The following is an 11,623-nucleotide window of genomic DNA, read 5'->3' on the forward strand; positions in this document are numbered from 1 at the left end:
TTCTCTCTCTCTTTGAGACAGAGTCTCACTCTGTTGCCCAGGCTGGAATGCCCTGGAGTCAGCACAGCTCACAGGAACCTCAGACTCCTGTGTTCAAGTAATCCTCCTGCTTGAGCCTTCTGAGTAGCTGGAACTATAGGCACCCACCACAATGCTTAGCTAATTTTTCCTATTTTCAATAGAGATGGGGTCTTGCTCTTGCTCATCCTAACCTCAAATGATCCTTCCACACCTGCCTCCCAGAATGCTAGAATTATAGGTAGGAGCCACTATGCCGGCCTTAGTAAAACAGTATTTATCAAGCACACATAATAAATAGTGTCACATGCAAAGTATAAGATTCTATCCCCACACATTTACATGAAAGAGGTAAGAACAAAGAGCGGAAAAGAAGAAAGGAGGGTAAGTAAGGAGGGAAGGAAGAGAGGAAAGGATCCGGCATTTATTGAGTACCTACTATATGCTAAGTGCTTTACCTATCTTATCTCTAAATGAGAGAAATGAAACATTTATCCTCTCTATAACTTTGAGGTTGGTGGTGTTATCCTCACTTTATAGATGCAGACACTGATGCTTAGGGAGGTTAAATTACTTGCCTGGAGTAACATGGTAAGTAAAAGGAAGAGTTGATATTTGAACCCAGGCAGCCTGACTCCAGAGCCCCAGCTTTCCCCCACCACCCTAAAGTGTAACTTGGTTAATATGCTGACACTGTTTGCCTTTCAGAGCCACTCTCCATCCTTCTCCATCCTGCTCTATGCCCCTGTGTCAATGGGTTCATTACCCTTTGGCTTATAGTTGGTAGCCAGTAGGTGTCCTGGGCAGGAGATCAGAGGGGGACCTAGGGATCACCTCTGGGTTGGCTGCATCCTTTGACTCATGGTCACAGCTCTTGGCAGGTGGCCCTAATTATGCACGGCATACTCCACAGGTTCTGGTGGTCATCCCTTGCCTCAGCTTCTCAAGTCTATGGTGGTCAAATGGCTGTTACTTATTGCACTATCCCTGTGGTTTCCCTATATCCTGCCCACATCTTTGAAAATAGCCCCTTCATTCAACTGTCCTCAAATTACCCAATTTGAGTGTGCCATCTGTTTCCTGCCCAGGTCTGGCCTGATATAAATAGGAAGTCAAAGAAGCACCAGCTCAGAGGCTCCCTCCCTGAGTGGGTAGCTTTTCTCATGCGTGCCAGACCAGTCACAGGTGAATCAAGATGAGTTCTCATTTGAAGGAGTCAGGATGTTCTTTTGGGGGGGGGTGGTGAGAGAGAGATAGAGAGATAGAGACAGAGAGAGAGAGAGAGAGAGAGAGAGATCTTCCTCTCTGGCTTCCATCAATCTTACAGACCCAGAAAGCCTGAATGTCCTCCCACTGTTCCAGGTTTCTCAGCGTGTCATGTGGGTGTGTGATGTGCAGAGATTAGCTTATTTATCAGTTCTTTGGTTCTTCACAGTGTCTCAGGAGATGTGAAGAAACTTCCATCCTTGGGTGACCATTAGATGCATGAAGCTGATAGGAGTTAGAGAAGGGAGGAATAGAGACCCAAGGGGAAACGCTGAAGATGGCGCCAGGATGGTCTCTGGTCTGTCTTATCCAGCAGCCCTGAAAGCTCACAGCAGTCAGATGCCAACATTCATCTATAGGTTTTTATGGTTAACTGTCATAGTTTACAAGGGAAGAAAAGGGAAGCAAGGGGAGTATGGGATTTACTAATGTCCTGAAGCAAGGTCACATAAGGAGAGGCAGTGCCTTGATAGGCACTGAAGAAACTGCCACCCTTTCCCATCCATGTCCCACAAGGTCTCCAGAAAATAATACTCCAAGCTTTTACCAGAATTAATCCTCTCTTGAGAAAAGCCAGGATTGGAATGGGACTGGGGCTCAGTCTTAAGAGTGTAGCACCGTTATTCTCTGTCTTTACTGGGTGTCAGGTTTTTGTGTTTTGGGGAAAAGTGTCTGGGGGAAGGAATGGGGAACTGAGAAACAAACACGGGAAACAGGGCTCTTTTTTATTTTATCTGAAGAGACTGTGAAGATGAGAGATGGGGTTTCCTTCAGGAAGAATGCTTGAGATAAGCCAGCCATGGCAAGGTTTGCAGAACCAATCCAGAGTCCCAATATCAAAGTGTCTGGGTTGTTCCCATTTTTCTTTCTTATTTAGAAGCAACATCCAGGACAATGGTAATAGCTGCTTTTCATGAAGACAGTGGCTTCATGACCCACCCAGGAAGTTTTAGTAGGTGGGTTTCCATTCCTTTATTCTTCTATACCATACCATCAAACCAACTAGTCTCTCTTGGCACACTTGTCCTCTTCTCTCCCACTGTGTCTTTGGAAAGCTAACAGGAGACAGAATGTAGAGAAAAACATAGAGTCAGGTTCGATGTGGGTTTCAATCTGTGTTATACCATACAATAACTGGAAAATTTATGTAAGTTTACTTATGTTTTCAGAGCCTCAGTTTCCTCATCTATAAAATGCAAATAATAAAAATCACCTCATGGAGCCAGGCACGGTAGCACATGCCTATAGTCCCAGCTACTCAGGAGGCTGAAGTGGGAGAATTGCTTAAGACCAGGAGTTGTAGACTGAAGCTTGCTCTGATTGCATCTGTGAATAAACATTGCATTCCTGCCTGGGCAACATAAAGAGAATATATGTCTTAAGAATTCACCTTGTGGGTTATTGTGAGGATCAAAATCAGGTGTCCTCAAACTATGGCCTGTGGGCCACATGCAGCCCGCCTAGGGCAATTTTTCTAGCCCACCAGGTGTTTTTGCCACCACTGCCTGTCCTGCTTAGCAGCCAGCTTGTCCCAGGGCCCTCAGTGCGGCCCTCCAATGGTCTGAGGGATAGTGAACTGGCCCCCTGTTTAAAAAGTTTGAGGACCCTTGATCAAAATCAATGCTTAGAAAGTCTTGGTGCATGGTTGGTACCTCAGTAAGCAGTAATTATTTTTTTTTTTTTTTGAGACAGAGCCTCAAGCTATCCCCCTGGGCAGAGTGCCGTGGCATTACAGCTCACAGCAACCTCCAACTCCTGGGCTTAAGCGAGTCTCCAGCCTCCGCCTCCCAAGTAGCTGGGACCACAGGTGCCCGCCACAATGCCCGGCTATTTTTTGGTTGCAGCCATCATTGTTGTTTGGCGGGTCCGGGCTGGGGATTCGAACCCGCCACCTTAGGTGTATGTGGCTGGCGCCTTAGCCGCTTGAGCTATAGGCGCCGAGCCAAGCAGTAATTATTATAATAAAGTTCCCACTATTATTGGCCTTTCACCTATGTTCCTCTTATACAAAAATGATATGGTTAATCACTTTTATCAGTTAGGATGCTTTCAGCTGCAAGAAACAGAAAATCCAACTGAGAATGGCTTAACCATAAGGAAGTATACTACCTATTTAGTAAGAAATGCAGAGGTAGCTTCAGGGTTGGAGTATGCCCCTTGGAATTTGCTAGAAATTTGGCCCTTGGTGGGACAATGTTGGGAGGTGGTCTTTTAAGAAATTATTAGGTCATTAAGAGGGATTAATGCCACTCTTACAGAACTGAGTAAAATATTGAGGAAGTGAATTCTTGATGTCATGGGACTAGATTGGTTACCATGAGAGTTGTTTATTATAAAGTGATGTTGTCCCTTGCACTTTTCCCCTTTTGCACATGCCTGCTTCCCCATCCACTTCTCTGTCATATTATGACATAGCACAAGACCCTCACCAGAAGCTGACCACATGCAGCTGCCTGATCTTGGACTTCACAGCCTTCAGAACCATAAACCATAAAACTCTTTTCTTTATAAATCATCCAGCCTGTGGTATTCTGTTATAGAAACAGAAAATGAACTATGGCAATAATCAACCAATAATCTGTTCTACTATTTGTTAGTCACATCCAAAAATCATTTATTGAGCACCTAGTATATGCCTGGTCTTTGGAGGCACTGACATAGTTTAATCAACCACTATGTTAAATTTAGAACCTAAATACTAGACCTTGACTTATAGAAAGGAACTTCCCAAAAAATGTTTTGTGAAGCAAATAGCTAAAGGGCAAGCTCAAGGTGGTTGGGCCAGGTTCATAAACATTTATGGCTAGGAAGCTGCAGTCTTGGAAGCAGAGCTGGCAAGAAGGCAAGGAGCTCCCCATGCTTCAGGCTGGCACTCAGCTCCCAATTATGATTCCAGAATTATTAGCTTTGATTCTGTGAGAAAGGAGCACATCAAAGCCAGAATCCTATGAATTAAAACGTTGACTAATCAAGCTAATTATAGTTCAGTCATCTGAATTTTCACACAATGAGCTGAGTTCTCATGAAAGCCTTCTCTTGGGCAGGAGGCTTTGATGATGAAGTAGCTATTTATGTCCCAGACCCAGTTCTCCTCACTCTGGCCAGGGGATCCTCACTGGAGTGCCTTTTGTCTGTTCAGAATCCTTATGGGTTCAGCCCCAGGTTTCCTAAAAGCTAAAACAAGCTCAGGTGAGGCAGATATGACAAAGATGTTGGGAGAAAAAAGATTCTCCTCCCTGGAGAAATATCTAACCAGTGTGTCAGGATGTCATGATGGGATTCTTCTCATTTTCAATTTTATTTCAGATTTTAAAATACCTAGGTAATTTACATAGCCTAATTATACTTTAGGGAGAATCTTCTCACTTAACATGTCTCTCTTATCAGACATAGAGTGGTATAATATGTTTTAATCACTGTTTAGAGGTTCTTTGCTGCAGAATTAATAATATAGACTAAGCCTAAATCTTTGGTGAGCTATAAGAGGTGAACTCCAGATGTAAGACAGCTCTTTCAAGAGAAAATTCACTCATTTTGATCATCAGTTTGGCACCAGGAAAAATAAGGTGTTAAGGAGTAGTTCTCAACTGAAGGAAAGTTCTGCTTCTTTCCCTGACCCCCACCAGGGACATTTGTCAATGTCCAAAGACAATTTTGGTTATCACAACTGGGGGAAGGGAGGGGGGACTACTGGCATCTAGTGTGTAAAGAATAGGGATTCTATTAAACTTCCTGCAGTGCACAATGTAGACCCCCAGAACAAAGAATTATCTGGCCCAAAGGTTGATAGTGTCAAGATTCAGAAACCCTGTGTTAAAAAGTGAAGGTTTTCCACTCAACACTAGTCAATATATTCAAGGTGATAGATTACTTAAGTGGTGTTGACAAGATACTTAATTTGCACCTAGGTCTTACATTATTTTAAATCTTGGAAGTTTTGCTGAAACATCAACTCACAAAAAGGCAGATTAATAAAAAAGGAAAAGAAAACATGTTTATTACTCGTATGCACACAGGGAGAATCACAGAACAATTGCTCCATAGCCCAATGGGGTACTGATGCTTATATATTCTACCTCATAGGGAAAAGCGGAGATAAGGAAGTGTGGATAATGTTAGAGGGATGGTATATGATTGTTAGAAAACTTCAAAGGTCTTGAAGAATATACAGTGATCTGGGGCAAAAGTCTATTGGGCCCACAGAGTGGACAATGGTTGGTGATGAAAGTCTGTCCAGGTGTGCTGACAAAGTTTAGTTTTCAGTTAATGAAAACTCAGGGAAGGGACCAGAGATAATTATTTTCTTCTTTGGTAAGTCTAAACATTCAGCAGGTAAGGGAACTTGGAGCTGTGCTTTGGGAGAGATAGAGGATTGAGAGACATGTGAGTGGCAGGGGAGTAGAGGGAAGGGAAAACAGTTCTCCTTGGTGGGTCTCTCAGGCCTTTGCGTAGATAGGGGAAAATCTCTTCTAACATCTATCGGCCTTTAATCCAAAATACTCATTATACCAGGGGGCCATATTTCGGGGAGATGTTCCTTGAGCTCTTTTACCACCAAAAGACATATCTGGGCAGAGTCCTTTACATTTAGCATTTCTAAAAGAGGGCTAGAAATAAACAAATGGATTGAATGCATGACTCTTATAATCTCAAGTCTTATGGAAGATGATTAATTCTTCCTACTCAATATGCTAGCTCTTCAGGTAGCTGGCACTTGATGAATAACAATGATGTCTGTTTATGGATGTACAGGCCCACTGGTTAGGCATTCATCCCATTTGGACAAAGAAAGAATAAGCATTTAAAACATGACTCACTCACTATCTTTCTGTCCTTAAATTACCTCTTTATTAAGGAAGTTTTCATTGACTTCCATTATAAATATTATAATGAGATAAGCAACAGTAAGTTTTAAAATAATGTAAGGGCTTGGTGCCTGTGGCTTAAGCGGCTAAAGTGCCAGCCACATACACCAGAGCTGACGGGTTTGAATCCAGCCTGGGCCTGCCAAAAAGCAATGACAACTGCAACTAAAAAAATAGCTGGGCATTGTGGTGGGCACTTGTAGGCCCAGCTACTTGGGAGGCTGAAGCAGGAGAATTGCTTAAGCCCAGGAGTTTGAGGTTGCTGTGAGCTGTGGTGTCACAGCCCTCTACCTGGGGGGACAGCTTGAGGCTCTGTCTCAAAAAATAAAAATAAAAATAAAATAAAATAATGTAAGATTTAAATACAAATTAATTTAACAGTCATCAAACTGTACCTAAATCAAATAAGAAATCCTTAGGCCTGGCTTGGCACCCATAGCACAATGGTTATGGTGCCAGCCACATGCACTGAGGCTAGCAGGTTTAAACCCAGCCCAGGCCAGCTAAACAACAATGACAACTGCAATAACAACAAAAAAATAGCTGGGTATTGTGGTGGGCACCTGTAATCCCAGCTACTTGGGAGGCTGAGGCAAGAGAATCACTTAAGCCCAAGAGTTGGAGGTTGCTGTGAGCTGTGGTACCACAGCACTCCAATGAGAGCAACATAGTGAGACTCTGTCTCAAAAAAAAAAAAAAAAAAAGAAACCCTTAGGCCTTATTCTTGATTCTAACTTCTTCCAAAATATTTGGAACTTGAAGACAATTTGCCTTTCAACACACTTTTAGCTGAAAAGACTATTCTCTTCTGCCCTGTCCTTTTGGAGAAAGATAACTTAAAATTGATTTAACAAATATATGCACATAATCTTAAAAGGTCAACAGTATTAAAAGGCTAATGAAATTCAGCAGTTTCCTTTCTCATTCTTTGTGTCACAAGTCTTGTTTCTTTTGGCATTTCCACATTGTTGTATTTGAAGTAACACACATGTACTATTCTCTTTTAACAATTTAGATGTATTATTTTCCTATTATGATAAATGAGAATTTAGTATTCTTTTTAGCCATCCTCTCTGTTTTCCCTCTCCAATCCTACAAAATTATATTTTAAGTTTTGTTTCAATCACTGTTTGGTGTTTACATTATTATACACATGTACACAAAGTAGAGTATCATAGTGCACTATGATTAACTTTCTTGTTACTTTTCTTTTTTCCTGAAGTTTATAATTGCCTTGTTTTTCATCATTGACTACTTTAAATTCATTCCTTTGCAGTCACTTTTGTCAAGATCATCGTACCTGTCACCTGATTTCTCTTTGCCTAGGCCAGATTTAGCTGACCTTTTGAGTTTTCAGCTTCTGAATGCCATCTACCTTGTGACCCACTAAAAAGAGATTCTAACCTAGAGCCAAAGCTCGTTTCCTATGATCAGTTTCATTTTCCCCAAATGGATATTCTTCAGTTAGAGGTTTCTATTTCCTTTAAAAAACCCAATTCCAGCTAATCTGTGAGTTCTTGCTAGGGGGCCCTCTAAAAGTAAATACTTGAATCCTTAACACTACAGTTTAGCTTGCCACATATCTTAAATCTGTTATTAAGCAGGGACATTGGTTTCTCCAGAAAGGCCCAGGGCAACAGTAGTTCTGATACAGGTGATCACAAACCCAGCAACTTCTAGAACCCTCTGGTGGACAGCTTTCACAGATGGCCACCTTTAAAACCTCTGTTTTCTCTTTTGGCTTTGTAATGCTGCTAGATGCCCTTTGGATCCAGAACCCAAATTATCCTGGACTGTGAACAATCCAGGGGTTTGTTTAGAAAGGTGTTGAGAAAGCAGTAGTTTGTTTTTTGTTTGTTTTTTGGTTTTTTTTTTTTGAGACTGAATCTCACTTAGTTGCCCTGAGGTTGAGTGCCATGGTGTCATAACTCACAGCAATCTCAAACTCTTGGGCTCAAGTGATTCTCTTGCCTCAGCCTCCCAAGTAGCTGGGACTATAAGTACCTGCCACAGTACCCAGGTATTTTTAGAGATGGGGTTTCACTCTTGCTCAGGCTGGTCTTGAACTCCTAGGGTTAAGCAATCTGCCCGCTTTGGCCTCTCAGAGTGCTGGGATTACAGACTTGAGCCACCATACCCAACCCTGAAAAAGGAGTAATCTTCTGGCTTCTGTTTTGACTGAGCATGGCTCTGTCACACCCTCAGCACTTATTGCTCTATTTCTAGTTTGCTCCTTGGAACCCCAAGCTGGAATTCCCCCCAAGTGTGACTGGATCTCTCACAGAGGATAAGAACTCCAATATTGAGAAAAGCAAACCTCTATAAAAATTTGCATGGCCAGGCACAATGGCTCACATGTTTAATCATAGCATTCGGGGAGGCAGTTGGATCACCTGAGCTCAGGAGTTCCAGTTCAGCCTGAGCTAGAGTGAGACTCCATCTCTACTAAAAATAGAAAAGCTAGCTGGGCTTTGTGGTGGGTGCCTATAGTCCAAGCTACTGGGGAGTCTGAAACAAGAGGATCTCTTAAGCCCAAGAGTTTGAGGTTGCTGTAAGCTGTGATGCCACAGCAGTCTACCTAGGGCAACAGTGAGACTGTCTCCAAAAAAAAAAAAAAAATTATGCTTCAGTTCATCTGGAGAAAAGCCTTCATTCAGCAGAGTGTCTCTCCTAAGTATGCTGGCCTCTTAAAGTGCTGATGGTGGCTTCCTGACTTAGCTGATTTACCTCTGTGCTGCCTGCTTTGGGAGGATGCTTGATCACGTCAACTTCCTGGTGATAATTTGCCTTGGCCTGCCAAGCCTGTGTCTACTCCTTTATCCTTTGTTATGGAATTTACTCCCATCTAAAAGTGAGCAGATGAAGAAGGAAGCCAACCCAGTCTATCCTCTAAAACCTTGAAGCATCCAGACCTCTTCCCCAACTCAATGTCCCCTACTTCTAACAGACATCTTGGATGTCCTTTGCATGCACAGCTGCTGCCACGACGTCTTTTCCTCAACTATGGCCCTGGATTTTTACTTCTGTATCCTTGCTCACATCTCAACACAGAGAACAAAGGGATTTTTGTGGGGGCAGACACACCCACATTCCTAGTTTACAGAATTTATTTTTAGCCAGGACTACATTTAGAAATATATGACCAACTATCCTAATAATAATGGGAGGAAGAAGAAAAGGCGGATGTGTGGATTCACCTTCCTACGGATGTGTGGCTCGGGTTAATATTTAAAATGGTCTCAGGGTTCTCTGAGCACACACTGACTGCCTGATGGGGAACGTGCTAAGAAGAAGGACAGGTGGCACTGGGAAAGCTGACCCAAGATTAAAAATTAATTGTGCTCAATTTTCAAATTAGATCATTGTAGGCAGGTAGCTATGAGTTTTAATGTGATTTCTTATTTAACTTATTTTTTGAGGAGATTTAAACTCTATTATTCACCAACTAGGCAATTTATGAACTAGGCAATTTCAGCTTTAATTCTACCTCATCGCAAGTAGAATTACAGGGCAGGAAAAACTCCACCACTCATCCTCCATTTGAAAGAACCACACCCAAAGCCAACCAAGGCAACAGGGATCCCTAACAGATTTTTTAAGACTTCTAATTTAAGGTATTCCACAGCCAGTGTCCCTTGGGAGCAAATCCTGGCGTTCCACATTTCCATTTTGTCAGCCTCTGCTGTGTTTCCTCTTTCCCTGATCCATGCAGCTGGACAGACAGAGAAGATTTCTGCCCCCAACTCCAGGGTGCCATTGTTTTCTGCCTCTGCCTTAGTATCTGCATGGAGACCACCATCCTGTTCTGCAGGCTATGTCAGCTTGCTGAATCAGGCTCTAGCCCTGGGCCAAAGGGGAGGAAGAGTAAACAGCAAGGACCCTGCCCACTTAGGGTGTAGGATTTGGCCTGGAAGGAACTAATTCAATTCCAGAGGCTGGCCACACTGGGGTGCATGGTCTAGTCAAGCCACAGTACCCAAAGGGCAATGAAAGACTGGGCAAATACTGGTTTAGGGGTGTTCTAATTGGATGGTGGTGCCTAGCAAGGAGAAATTCCAGGCAGCAACACTAATGCAACATTAAATCCAGCAGACTGAGTTCAGGATGAGCTTATCACTTTTGGAGACCAGAAACAAATGGATGAGGGTACAGAGAACAGTGTTTTTTTGTCCCCCCAGCCCGAGGGAAAGAAACTGGCAAGAACAAGGCAGGGTATCAAAGCCCTGAATAAGTAAGCTGGGGTTCAGAGTAGCTCTGTAGCTCTGGAGGACAAGTATGGCCAGGTGTAGTGGTCATACAGATGCAGCTGTCCTCATCTGGCCCACTCTCTCTGAGCATCTTTTACATCCTTGAAGTCAACAACTACCTTGATGACTACCTTTTTGGATCTCTAGTGTAAGTCCCTTTCCTGGACTTCAGACTCTGTTTTCCTTTTTCATTCTTTCTTTCTTTCTTCTTCTTCTTTTTTTTTTTTTTGAGGCAGAGTCTCAGTCTTGTCTTGGGTAGTGTGCTGTGGCATCATCATAGCTCACAGCAACCTCAAACTCCTGGGCTCAAGAGATCTTCTTGTCTCAGCCTCCTGAGTAGCTGGATCCACAGACATGTGCCACCATGCCTGGTTAGTTTTTCTACTTTTAGTAGGGATGAGGTTTTGCTTTTGCTTAGTCTGGGTGGACTTCAGACTTTCATATGCAGCTGCCCACTGGGCCCCTCCACTAACTTGTCCAATGAAACTCACCAGTTGTTCCCAGCTTGCTCCTGTCCCTGTATTCTTTTTTCTCTTGACTCTACCTTCTTCTCACCCATTAAATTTAGTTTCCTCAAATCTGGGCTCCACAGCTGTGTACCTGGGGTTCTTCCTCTCTTGGTTGCCATACTAAGGAGTCTGTTTACCTGTTACCCAAGCCAATCAATGGAGAAGCAGATGAGAGATCGACAGTTTCACTTTTATTTAGAAAAGCCAGCAGTTATGGAGAGCAGAAGGGATATCTCCCCAAAGAACTGCTCTGTCTTCCTCCTTCCCTTTGTTACTTCTATTCTCACAGTAAAAGTAAGCATTAGCAATGTTATTAATCATCATAGTATGTGTTCAACAGATTCCTCCTCATAGGTTACAAGGTTACACAATATTTTCCTATCTTAAAGTGGTTCTATCTTCAAAGCATTTTTACTCTAAACTAAATTTATAATTAGTCTGAGCTTCACTGAGTGCAAAGAGGACCCTGGGTCCTTGGCCGGTACCATAGAGTCCAGTTCCCCAACTTATCAATGACAGAAGGCTTTGGAAGTGAATAAACAATCTCCAGATGTCCGCACAGAGGCTCGTCAAACCTCTTGTTAGGGCCTGACCAGCAGCACCCTGCATGAAATGGCTATTCAGGTGAACAGTGGCTGGTAATATCTTCACCTATGTAACTTGTACTCGTCCTGTGCCATTTGATTCATTTCTTCACCTACTTGCCCCCACAGCCCCT

The sequence above is a fragment of the Otolemur garnettii genome, unplaced genomic scaffold (assembly GCF_000181295.1).
Source record: "Otolemur garnettii isolate 467f Iridium unplaced genomic scaffold, OtoGar3 scaffold00024, whole genome shotgun sequence".
Lineage (NCBI taxonomy): Eukaryota > Metazoa > Chordata > Mammalia > Primates > Galagidae > Otolemur > Otolemur garnettii.